Below are 12,077 nucleotides of genomic sequence, written 5' to 3' on the forward strand. Positions count from 1 at the left end.
GGCCACAGCTGAGGACATATCCTGTCAGACCCCAAGAGCAGGCCAGTACAGATGCCTAAATACTAACAATGTGATGGGGAAAGCTCTGTTAACCAATCACCTTTAAAAAGTGGAACCTAGTTAAGGCGTGGTTACCTGGAGCCCAGGAAGAAAACTAGGATGGACCAGGTACGTGCTCTCTGGGTGATTCCCACCGGAAACAGCAGAACTTGGACTTTCCATTCTTGTGGAAATTTTCCACTTAAGCAATTAAAAATATAATTGTTTATCTTTAAGCTGGCCTGGTTATTTCCCGAATCGAGGAACATCAACAACAATGACCTTGGCTTCAAAGCCGAGAGCCTGGCAGTTACTAGGTTCTTGAGGCTGGGTACTCTACTGTTGGAGCAATCTCACAATAGCTATCTCTAACTTGGGGCTGTGGTGCAATCACTGTTACTCAGTGCACAAGGCAGGGTATCTCAGTGGTCCCAGTCCGGTGCCAGGACCCCAGGAACTCTCTAAACAGCCACTGGTCCTTAGCCCACAGTGGAAACTTGACATTCTGTCTCTGCTATCTGGGAAGGAGGAGGCGGCGGCAGCAGCAGCGGCACCAATCAACTGCAGCAGGAGTGGGGCCTGGGGAGACAAGGTGGGGGTGGGGTGTGTGTGTGTGTGGGGTCTTCCTTCCGCTGCACGTTTTCCATCTGGGCTGCCACCAGAAGCTGCAGCCCACCATCGGCAAGGCAATCAGGACAGTTCTTCAGGTGTTGCTCTACGTCAGGCTTCAAATCCACGCTTTGGTTCACGCCAGGGTGAAGCTGAATACGCAGAGGCCTAGATCTTCAACCATCTTCCTTATGTTCCTTCTACTGATGTTAAACTTTTAGACCTTACACAAAAGTTTCTGATCCATTTTTTTTTCTTTTTCTTTTTGATTTTCTGAGACAGAGTTTCTCTGTGAAACAGTCCTGACTGTCCTGGAACTCACAGAGATCTGCCTGCCTCTACCTCCTGAGTGCTGGGATTAAAGGCGTGTGCCACCACCATCCGGCTCTGATGATCCATTTTTAATTAATTTTTGTCTCAATCCTGTGCATGTGATACGCAGTTTCCCCAGCACCATTTTCTAAGGAGGCTGTCTGTCTTTAGTTACCCTCCACTGAAAATCGGATGACTAGGACCGCCTGGGGATATGTCTTAGTCCTATAGTCAAGAGAACACAGAAGAACGTTGACCTATGTTTTTCTGGGTTTTTGTGAAAACCATACATGAATAATTCCTAAGTCCCAATATTAAAAAAACAACCCAATAAAAATGGACAAAGGCCTTGACAGAGCCTCACACCGGAAGATGATGAAGACGGCAACTGTTCTGTATGTAAAGACTCTCACCATCACATGTCCTCAAGGAAGCATAAACCAGAAAGACACCACTATCCACACACCTCCCAGAACAGTGCATTTGACACACTGTATCAAATGCTGAGCAGTGGGGACCTTCATTGGGTACTGATAGAATTACTGAGTGGGCAGTCATTTCAGAAGACAGGCTGCCAGCATCTTACCAAATTAAATACATTCTTTCCATCTGGTCCATAAACTGCATTACTTGACATTTATACAAAAGAATCAAAAATAATGCGCTCATAAAACCCCACATGTGCAGGTTTGTATCAGCTTTATGGATAACTGACAAGCCTGGAAAGCAGCTAAGGTGCCTTTCAGTAAGTGCATGAAGCAAGCTGAGCTCATCCAAACAGTGGAACGTCATCCAAACACAAGGAGTAGGTAGGAAGCAACCATTAACGTATCTTTGAGATGCTTAGGAATGTATTACTAAGCAAAATTTAGAGGTAGAAATATTTCCTGATGAACATTCTGAAAAAACTGAAATTATAGAGACAGCAAAATTTCAGCTCAACCTTTGAGTCCTGTATTCTGTAGAGGGATAGAGATTTAGATAAAGTTTCCTTTAGCAGCTGTGATAGAGCCAGGGTGTGAGGGAACAGAATTGCCTCCTGGCTGTGGCCAATGCGGCCTAATCGCTGCCGGTAGCTGTGGAGCTGTAATTGCCGATTAGGACAGCTTAAGGGGCAGCCACTGAATTTAATGAAAAACAGCAAATGGCTCCACCTGGACCTGAATCAGCGTGGCCACAGATGGCTCTCCCACCCCCAAGACTTTTGGGTCTGCACGAGCTGCAATCACCCAGGAGCCCACCTGGTTTAGCACCGGGCAATCAGATACCATCATACCAAGTACTGCCCAGGGTCTCTCGGCCCAGGCACAGGAAAGAGGCCAAGAGCCCTGGTACTGGGCAGCTGGGCACCATTGTGGTGGGAGAGTACAGGGTGGACAGAGTGGGGAAAGGAGGGAGAGGCAGAATGGTTTGTGGCTGGGAGAGGGGCAGATCCAGGGAGGAGAGGGTGGTGAGGAACAGGCTGACATGAATGGCCAGCTGGCCACCCAAGTCCAGGGAGACATCTGGGCCTGGGCTATGACCAAGTGCCAGGTATGCCCCGGACCCTGGAGCAGCCAAGGGGGTCTGAGCTGATGTTTGTGGCTCCTGTCATCACTGGGGGCCCATGCAAGGGCCTGCAGTGGGGTCACATTGGTGTCCAAGGGCCTCCCTGTCACAAGGGACATGGTAATCTGGGTGGCCCGTACAGCCATGGTGGGGTGGAATGTTATGGTGACAACCTGGCCTGGGCTGCTCCCGAGGACCATGTCTGGTCTGTGGTCCTGCTGCAGCCAGGGTCTGTACTGATGTTCCTGGTCCATGTTGCCACCAGGGCCCACCTGGATGCGTGGGGTCTGGACCCAAACCTTTGACCATGAGGGCTTCTGAGGGCCATGCTGCCACTGGGACACACTGACCTAGGTGACCTGCACTGTCCATGGTGCTGTCCAGGCCAGGGCTGCCGCAGAGGGCCGTGAGTCCATCAGTGTCAGCCAGGGTCTGAGTTGATGTCGGGGACCCCTGTCATCACTGAGGGCCATGTGGAGGACCGGAGTCTGGTCTGCCACCTCGGACCATGTCAGTGTCTGAGGTATCATGCTGCTCCCAGAGCCATACTGATCAGGTGACCAGTGCTACCATATGGGGCCGTGGAGACCTCTGGACACATGCCACTGCCTAGGGCTATGTCTAGTACATGGCCCTGTAGAGCCTGGGATCTACGGTGGTGTTCATGGCTCCATTTGCCACTGATGGCTCTATAGATGCCACGGGTCTGGCCAGCCCCTGGACATGTTGATGCCCAGGGGCCATGCTGATCTGAGCGTCTGTGCTACCCCTGGGGCCATGGTGACATCTGACCTGAGCTGCTGCCGAGGCTATGTCTGGGTCTATGGCCCTGCTGCAGCTGGGGGTCTGTGGTAATTGATGTCCATGGCCTGTATTAGCAATGGGATCATTGGAACCGTGCTGTGTTGAGGCAGCCCCGCCTTTCACCAGTCCTGGATGGCTATTGGTTAGACATTGCAGCAGGAGAGTTGGCCCTACCACTCAGGGGAGAGCTCACCCCTGCTCTGGGGAAAGACGGTCCCACATCTCACCATAGGTATGCACTTCACCTGGGAAGCACACTAAAGCTGAGCCTGTGATCAAGGACACAATGACCCAGCCCTGAGGGCAAGATAGTAACAGAGACGACCTTACCTCACCCTTGCTCTGCCTTGTGGTGGGACGGATAAGGAAAAGATGCCCTCCCTCCTCCACCCCTTGCTACCGTGGCAGGCGAGAGAGCTGGCCCCAGGGTCATGGAGAGAATGAGTCCTCCCCACACCAGCTGCAGCACACGGGAGCAGGCCCTACACCCTGCCCGGGCAGCACCCTAGAGCTCTAACCCTGTTGTCCAGGAAGGGACAGAGGTTAGCCAGCCCTGAGGGCATGAGAGCAGAAGAGCAGACCCTGTTCCTCCCCCGTGTGGCTCCACAGCAATCGGGATGGAGGACTTTGCCTGGGGAAAACAGTTGGGCTGGCCTGTGGTGCCTGCACCACCTGGAACTGCAATCAGGCAAGGGTCTGGAGATAAAAATTATGCACAGAGACATGGGTCCCTCTTGAAACAAGAATGCCCATTTTATTGTGTTCCAGGGAAGCTTATATAGGGCTCTCCTTCACTAATGGCCACCCTCTAGCTCTCAGGATTTTTCAGCTGCAAGCCCACTAGAAATCACTCCCTTGCCATCAGGAATTCATAAGGGTTTCATGCCCAGAGCAGCTGCAAGCACAGGAAAACAAGCTGTTTACTCCAGCAGGCAAGGGGTCATAGAAAATTCAGGGTCTGAGGGTCTGCAGTCCCCAATACTGGCCATGGTGATATGAGTGGAGGGAACCCATACATGAGGGCCTAAGAGCAAGAGAACTGGCTGCGTTCCTTGCTGTAGGCCACACTGGGTGAGCTAGCCAGGTAGTGATGGTCAGGGGAGTTAGCAAGCTCAGGGCTAGAGCCAGGGCTGAGTTGGCGCACCCCAACACCCACTTCATCTATGAACTGTTGGAGCCAGTGAAGGGGATGAACCTACAGACCCAGAACAGCAGAACCTCCATGACACAGGACAACAGGATGTTCAAGAGAAGCCCCAGTGAGAGCCCATATCAGTGGTGTAGCAGAAAGACGAGGCCTTGAGCCAGACCAATGAACACTTGCAAGTAAAGCTAAAAGGAATGAAGGGTGAACTTGTGTCTCGCGGGTCACACTACAGCTTCCACCACAAGATTTTTCTTTTTGTTGTCGTTGTTGTTTTGTTTCTTTGGCTTGGTTTGGTTTTGGGTTTTCTTTTAGATTTGGTTTTGTTTGTGGGGGAGGTCGCAAAGGCAGGGGGATGTGAGGGGACAGGGGGAAAAGGGGAAGCAGAATGAACGACGCGAAATCCACACAAAATCAATGAAAGTAAAAACAAAAAAAAAAAAAATAAAGAAACCATCTACACTACATAACACTAGCCAACTCCAGAAAGTCAAAGTCTGTCTGCATGAGGAAAGACCACAGAGCTCGCTAGCGAGCTAGCGGGGCCCACGGCCCATGCCATCACATGGTGTGTGCCTTCTCTCTCACAGTGATGGGCTAGTCCATCAGTTCTCACGATGCCTGAGAGAGGAATCAGGGGCTAGCCTCGATGGCTGGACTGCGCCTTGGAGTAGAAGGATTTCATCCAGGGGCCAAGGTTGTGGTTCAGTTGCTAGAGCATCTGCTTAGTGTGCGCAAGGCCCTGGGTTTGATCTTCAGCACTCTGTCAAAGGTATTATGGCACCTGCCTATAATCTTACCACTCAGGAAGTGGAGGCCGGAGGTCAGTTCAAAACCATCCTGAGTTACATAGCTAGTTCAAGACTAACCTGAGCTAAAGAGACCCTGTCTAAGAAAGGGGGGAAGAATGACTGCCATTCCAAAATTCCTCTGTGCTTCCCATCTTTTGTGGTAGGTGGAAAATGTTGAAGCTAAGATGGCATGTGATGAGCCTCACAGGACCCCACTAGGGTCAGCCTGACCAATCAGGGGACTCTTGGGAGACCGTTGCTATAGGAAAGTAGCTAAAAATCAAAATGGTCAGAGGCCAGAGGTAAAGACAGGCCTCGCAGGTTTTGTTTGTTTGTTTTTATTTTGTTGTTGTTGTTGTTTTGTCTGGGGACAAGATGTCACTGTCATGTGACATGAAGTGTAGTAATATGAACTGCCACCCGGCTAGCTTTACCCAAAATAATTACACAGAAACTGTATTCTTTTAAACACTGCTTGGCCCATTAGTTTTAACCTCTTATTGGCTAGCTCTTACATATTGATCTAACCCATTTCTAATATTCTGTGTAGCACCACGAGCTGGCTTACCAGGAAAGATCTTAACCTGCATCTGTCTGGAGTGGGAGAATCATGGCGACTCCTTGACTCAGCTTCTTTCTCCCAGCATTCTCTTCTGTTTACTCTGCCTACCTAATTTTATGTCCTATTAAAGGGCCAAGGCAGTCTTTTTATTTAACCAATGAAATTAACACAAAACAGAAGACTCTCCCCCATCCATGAAGGTCTACAGACCTAAGACGGTGAGTTTTGTAGTGGGGCAGCTTGTTTACCACCCCACTGGTGAGAATTCCTCTAGCTGTAAATTATCAGGCTGCCTCTGAAGTTCCTGAGCTCAGTTCTGAAAGTTGGATGACTTCCAGTGGGTTCTGGGGAAAAGGAGCCTGCATTCAAGCAGAAAGAGAAGTAGGAGGGGTCTCTCAGAGCCGGATCAGAGACTGTCCCCAGGAAAGGTGAGCCTGCACCAGGGAAGGAAGTACCTGGGGGTGAGAGATCTGAGTGTATGAAGCACTCAGCATGAGCGGGTTCTGAACAAGCCAAACTCACTGCGGAGCAGCCGGTTCTAAGAGGAACCGGAAAGGGGAGCAGGACCTAGAAGGTATGATGTCATACATACTACAGGACATTTAACAGTGCTCCGGGTTTATAGTTAAGGATTGGCAGCAATAGCCCAGCAGCTTTGCAGAGCGTACATTCCTATGCAAGATGATGCCTACCTCCAGGGAGTCAGAAAGATGCTTGATAGAAGAACTAGAGAGAAAACCACATCATAAACTCCCCAAACACAAACCACCAAAACCAAAACCTGTTTCTGAGTCTAACCTGGGAGCTGGTTTAAACAGTGACAACCCTATAGCCGTGGCCTCTTCAGCTCCAGACGTAGTGGTGTCTCTCAGGAGACACTGAAGGGTACCAATGTGGTCTTCACATTCAGCTGAGGTTTTTCCCAATCCGAGCTGCCCAGGGTTCTCTGAATGCTGACACATGTGACTTTTCCTTGTGGACAACAGAGTCCCAATCTGAGGTCCCTGGTCCAACTGCATCAGAAACACCAAGGGAGACAGAAATGTTTTCTAAACACACAGTTTTGTAACAAATGTGGAGAACAAAGGTAAATGCTGACACTGGAGAGGCCAAGTCAGAAGAAACAAGTTCTCTATGGTGAAGTCCTGTCACAAAACCAACTGTTTACAGCTCCCCAAAAGAGGAGTCAAACTCTCTTCCTCATTTCCCTAGCATAGGTCCCAAAGTCACCGAGTAAAGTTTCCAGTTCTCCTGGGAAAATGTCCTGTCTAGCTTCTGCGGCGGCCTAAAACCCCAGGGAAATTTTACATTTGGACTGAAGATTACATGGAGTCAAGAATACAGCTTTCCTTGGGCCTTCTGTACTTGCAGTCCCTGAAAGGCAGATACCAGCCCACTCTCCACTCTCGCAGTGTGGCTCTAACTCGAGATGGTGTAGTGGTTTCTTCTGCTGCTATTACTGAAAATTCAGATGTCGCCCCAAGAAGGACTGGCACAATTCTATAGCAGACAAAATGTGCCTACCTTGTCTCTAAACACTTGCCTGTCCCCCAAAGCACACACCTACATGTTCAATTCCTTGCAGACTTGCTTTGCCACTCCAGAGTCCCCTGTTCCTAGGACTTAGCTAGACATTGTGGCTGGTTTTGCCCATTTGTAGGAATGAGTGCATGAATGAGGAAATCGTGACTGAGAGTCCTGAGAAGCATGGGAGGAAGGAAGATGGCAAGAGACGAGGAAAGCACCTATGGTAACAGCCCTTCTCTCAATGCATCCCCGCTGGTGTGGGCGCTAAGGGTAGGAAGTTGAATGGGAGGCACACAACTCCAAAGAAGTGTATGAGATAGTGCAGACCCTGCAGGGCACTAACCCCGAGACCAACTTTCCAAGGTGGCCAAGATGGGGATGGCACGCCTGCAGAAGACCTGTGCACTATCTGATACCTGTGCACCAGGCAGCTATCAGAGCTATGGAAGTGGAAGAAAACCCTTAGAACTAAATGGGGCTGTCCTGCTAGGGGCCTCCCTGCTGTTGTAAGCCCCGCCCCCACTGGAATCTACCAGACCTTTGCCAAGATCAGTCCTACCTGGCAGATTATAAACTAACTTTGACCCATTCACTGATGATCAACCAGTGTCTATTTTGCATCTCAGAACCTAGGACTCTCTTTTCTGCCCTCACCTCCCTGGGATCATGGAACTGGAGCTCTCAGGTAGACCCATCCCCCCTCCCAGGCTTCAATTTCCTGAGATAGTCTGCCCTTGCCTCTTCTCTGCTGACCTCAGACTGCCCCTCCCTGACAGGGAGTTGTCTTCTTTCCTGAAGAGAGGGAAGGAGGCTTTGTTCTCCCTGTCACTTCTCCCACCCCGACCCCCACTGCACCAACAACTAGAATGAACTCTGAATCTGTCATTTCCATAAATAAATGTACTGGATTAGCTCATTGTGTTTAAAAATGTTAGTTTATCTCATGCTTGTTGTGAGGAGGCCGCTTGTTGGTTTCTGGCTGCTCAGCCCTGAAAATAATCACATAGAAACCATATTATTTGCAATACTGTTTGGTCAATAGCTTAAGCATATTTCTGGCTAACTCATATCCTAAACTAACCCATCTTTATTAATCGGTATATTGCCACATGGCTGGGGCTTACCCAGTAAAGTTCCATCCGGCATCTGTCTCCAACAGGGGCTACCTAGCTTCTCCCTGATTCTGCCTTCTTCCTCCCAGCATTCAGTTTAGTTTTCCCCACCTAGCTAAATTCTGCCTTGCTATAGGCTCAAGCCAGCTTTCTTTATTCATTAATGGTAATCGCAGCATACAGAGGGGAATCCCACATCGTATGCTCACTGAACAAAGACACACAAGCTACCTGCAAAAACTTGCAGAGAAACACACATGCATGCACAGGCATTCCAGTGTCTACCATCAGAAGAGAACACACTGGAAAGGGAGGGTGGAGGGTGTTCTGATCAACAGTGCCCATCTTTCCAGGAGGGAAATACTTTCTTGTCCTTCCCCATCCTTCAACACCTCGATGCTGACTCTGCTGGTGCATGGACACTCTGAATTCCACCGAGAGCCTGTCTTAGCATGGAAGGCACCACAGCTGTCCTCATACTCGCAGCAATCCTCCTGTCCTCACACTCGCAGAAATCCTCGTGTCCTCACACTCACGACAATCCTCCAGTACTGAGGTTACATGTGTAGGCCAACGCTTGCACTTCTCCTCCATGTTTGAAGAAGCGTTTTGCCAGATAAAGAATTCGAGGTTGACATTCTTTTCCCCAGTATTTTGTGTCAACTTACTGATTTCTGGTTGATGGTGCGGACGTGACAGTACTCTTGCTGAAGGCCCCTTCCATATGATGGCTCATTTATCCCTTACTGTGTTCACGGTTCTCTTTGCTGCCTTTTGAAAGTTTGATTATATAACATGCTCAGGCACGAGTTTCTCTGAGCTCATCCTACCTAGAGTCCATTTAACGTCTTTGATGTATAGACTAGTAGATTTTGTTGGATGTGGTCACTATCTCTCTAGCTACTGTTTCCTCCTTCTTCCCCTTCTGGGAGTACTATCACTTGCGAGCTTCCCAGGTCCCTGCTGTGCTGACTTTTCTTAGTCTCTTTATCCTCTCTGTTCCTAGACTGTGCATCTCAGTTTCCCACCTTCCAGTTCACTGGTTGCTTTCTCTGCTTGTTCAAACCTGCTGTCAAGCCCTGTTGTAAACTTTTTTGTTTTATTATGTTTTTCTTTCAACTCCAGAGCCTCTGCTTAGTATTTTAAATGCTGTGTGTCTCTCTCTCTTCCTGGTGATATTCTCTATTCTATGGGGCTTTGCTTTAAAAAATTTTTAAGTTCTTTTGACACAGTTCCCTCTGCTTATTTTGAAAGAATTTTAAGAGCTGACTTAAAAGCTTTTTGTGGTAGGTCTTACATCTGAGCTTTTTCCAGACAGATTTACTGGAAGTTTTTCCTGTATACAGGCTGTATTGGTTAATTTCCTGCTGCCTTGACAACACCACAGTCAAAGCACCTTGTAGAAGAAAGTGTTTTCCTAGTCTTATGGTTCCAGAGAGTAAGAGTCCATCGTGGCCGGTAGATATGGAGATGGGAATGCATAATGGCTGGGGCAGTAAGCTGGTGGCTAACATAGTGAATAGAAAGCAGCAAGCAGAGAAAGCTAACTACAAATAGGGTGAGGCTTTTTGCTCTCAAAGCCCAGTCCTGCAAGGCCACACCCCCTAATCCTGCCCTAACAGGTTGCCACCAACTGGTTGCCGGAAACTATGGGGGACATTTATCCTTCAAACTACCACATTACGCAATGTTTTCTTGTTGAAAATGGACTCTTTAAATAATAAGGTTTTGTTGTTTGTTTGTTTTTGAAATAATGATTTTTGGAGCGCTTTACCCTGCCATTCCCACAGACATCACTTCATGGTACACTGAAACTTTATAGACAGAATCCGGGTTCAGTAAAGGGTGGATAAAGGGAAGGAAATCATGGAAAAGTTCAGTCCGAAGAAACAGCAGCCAGACCAAAAAATCATGATGACCATAACTTACATAAAGACAAGGGGGAAGGTACACTGGGGAGCCAGAAAACTGTGGTGGCTGCTGCTGTTAGTGACTGAAAGAAAATGTCAAGTTTCACTGAAACTTAACAGATGGTGACACCATTCCCAAAGTAGGAGGTCTACAGAAGAAGAGAAAATGTAGCCAGTGGAGTGACTAGGAGCATCACAAGAAACCCAAGGTTTGATGGGAGCAGTAATTGTCAGAAGAAATATTAAAGGTGTGTGGTGCACGCCCCTGTCTCTGGTAAACCTTTGTTTGGTATTAACTTCCTGGAGGTATCATGGCCACTAGGAACAAGAGTGGAGACATTTTAAGACATGGTGACCAACAGAGCTAGGAAGGCTGACATTCCAGAGACACAATGACTGTCAAGAGACAGACTTGCTAATCAGGAGTAAGCGATGTGCAGTAGCTTCTGATGCGTTCAGGTAAATAAGCCTCAAACATCGTGCAGCGGGGTGACAGATTTCCAGATGCTCGTGCAGTTCACTCTCCAGGCAAACTCAGAAACATGCCCAAGGGAGAACAAGATCTCGCTGGGGTCCTGGCCACAACATCAGGTGGGGTGAAAGCTGGGGAAAGTCTAAGCTATTGTGAGCATAACCTCTTGCTGAATTTCGAGGTGCAGCTGACTTAAGAAAAACAAAGTCTGAATACACTGCCTGAGATTGTTTGGGGTGTGGCACTGTTGCTCAGCCTTGATCCTGTTCCATCTTGCCCTTTTCACCAGCACAAGCTGCCAACCCCATCTGTGAGGACAAGGTAGCTGAAAAACAATAAACAGGAACTGTGGCTGAGGGGAGGAATGTGCTGTGCTGATCACAGCCAGATTTTTACATCCTTCGTTTGTTGAGCGCATCCTGTGACTATTGGCATAACGGTGAGGGAGTTTCTAAGATTGGGTTGAGGGGGTAAAAAGAGTCACCCTAACTGTAGGTCACAACGTTTCGTGGCTGGGGTTTCAGACTGACTAAGAAGGGGAGAGTGATCTGAGCACCCAAGCACCCACTACTCATCATTCTTTGCTTCTTAATCGTGGTAAGATGTCACCAGTTGCCTCCTATCCCCCCGACAAAGTGCCTGTTCTGATAACAATGGGCTGTGCTTTCAAAATATGAGGCAGAATAAAATCTTCTTCCCCTCCCTCATCCCTTCCTTTCTTCTGGTTATCATGTGTTTGGTCACAGCAAAGGGCAGAGGAGCTAAGACAACCCATTGAACGGTGAGCTGTGGCTGCCTCCCAGACACTAAGGCTTCCTTGAGCTCACAAACAAGCAGGTACGAAGAGAAACCTCATCCTGGTGGGGTTCACTGGTCCCGGTCAGTGAGGGGAGGTCATGTGGCTGTGGTACAACAGGCACAGAGGAATATATGTGACCCGCCATCCTGGGACCAACTGCAGCTTGCCCATTCAGGCAAGGATAGCCAGCTCAGCCTAGGAGGGCTATGGTCATAAGGGACTCATTCTAATCCCTCAGGAGGGGTGAATTTGTCCCACCAACAGGAAGTACCAAGATGAGCAAAGGTGAAAGCAGATGGTGAGGGGCTTTGAGAAGAGGGAGTTGGGGAGGAGGGTACCTGGGTCACTGTGGTTCGAGATGGGTGAATGCAGTGCCAAAGACTGCAGTTCAGCCTAGAAGTCTTGCTTTCTCAGTTTCCCCAGGAAAAGCAGAATCCCGAAAGAAGAA

This window comes from Alexandromys fortis, unplaced genomic scaffold (genome assembly GCF_014885135.2).
Source record: "Alexandromys fortis isolate MF-2015 unplaced genomic scaffold, M_Fortis_MF-2015_v1.1 scaffold_177, whole genome shotgun sequence".
Classification (NCBI taxonomy): Eukaryota; Metazoa; Chordata; class Mammalia; order Rodentia; family Cricetidae; genus Alexandromys; species Alexandromys fortis.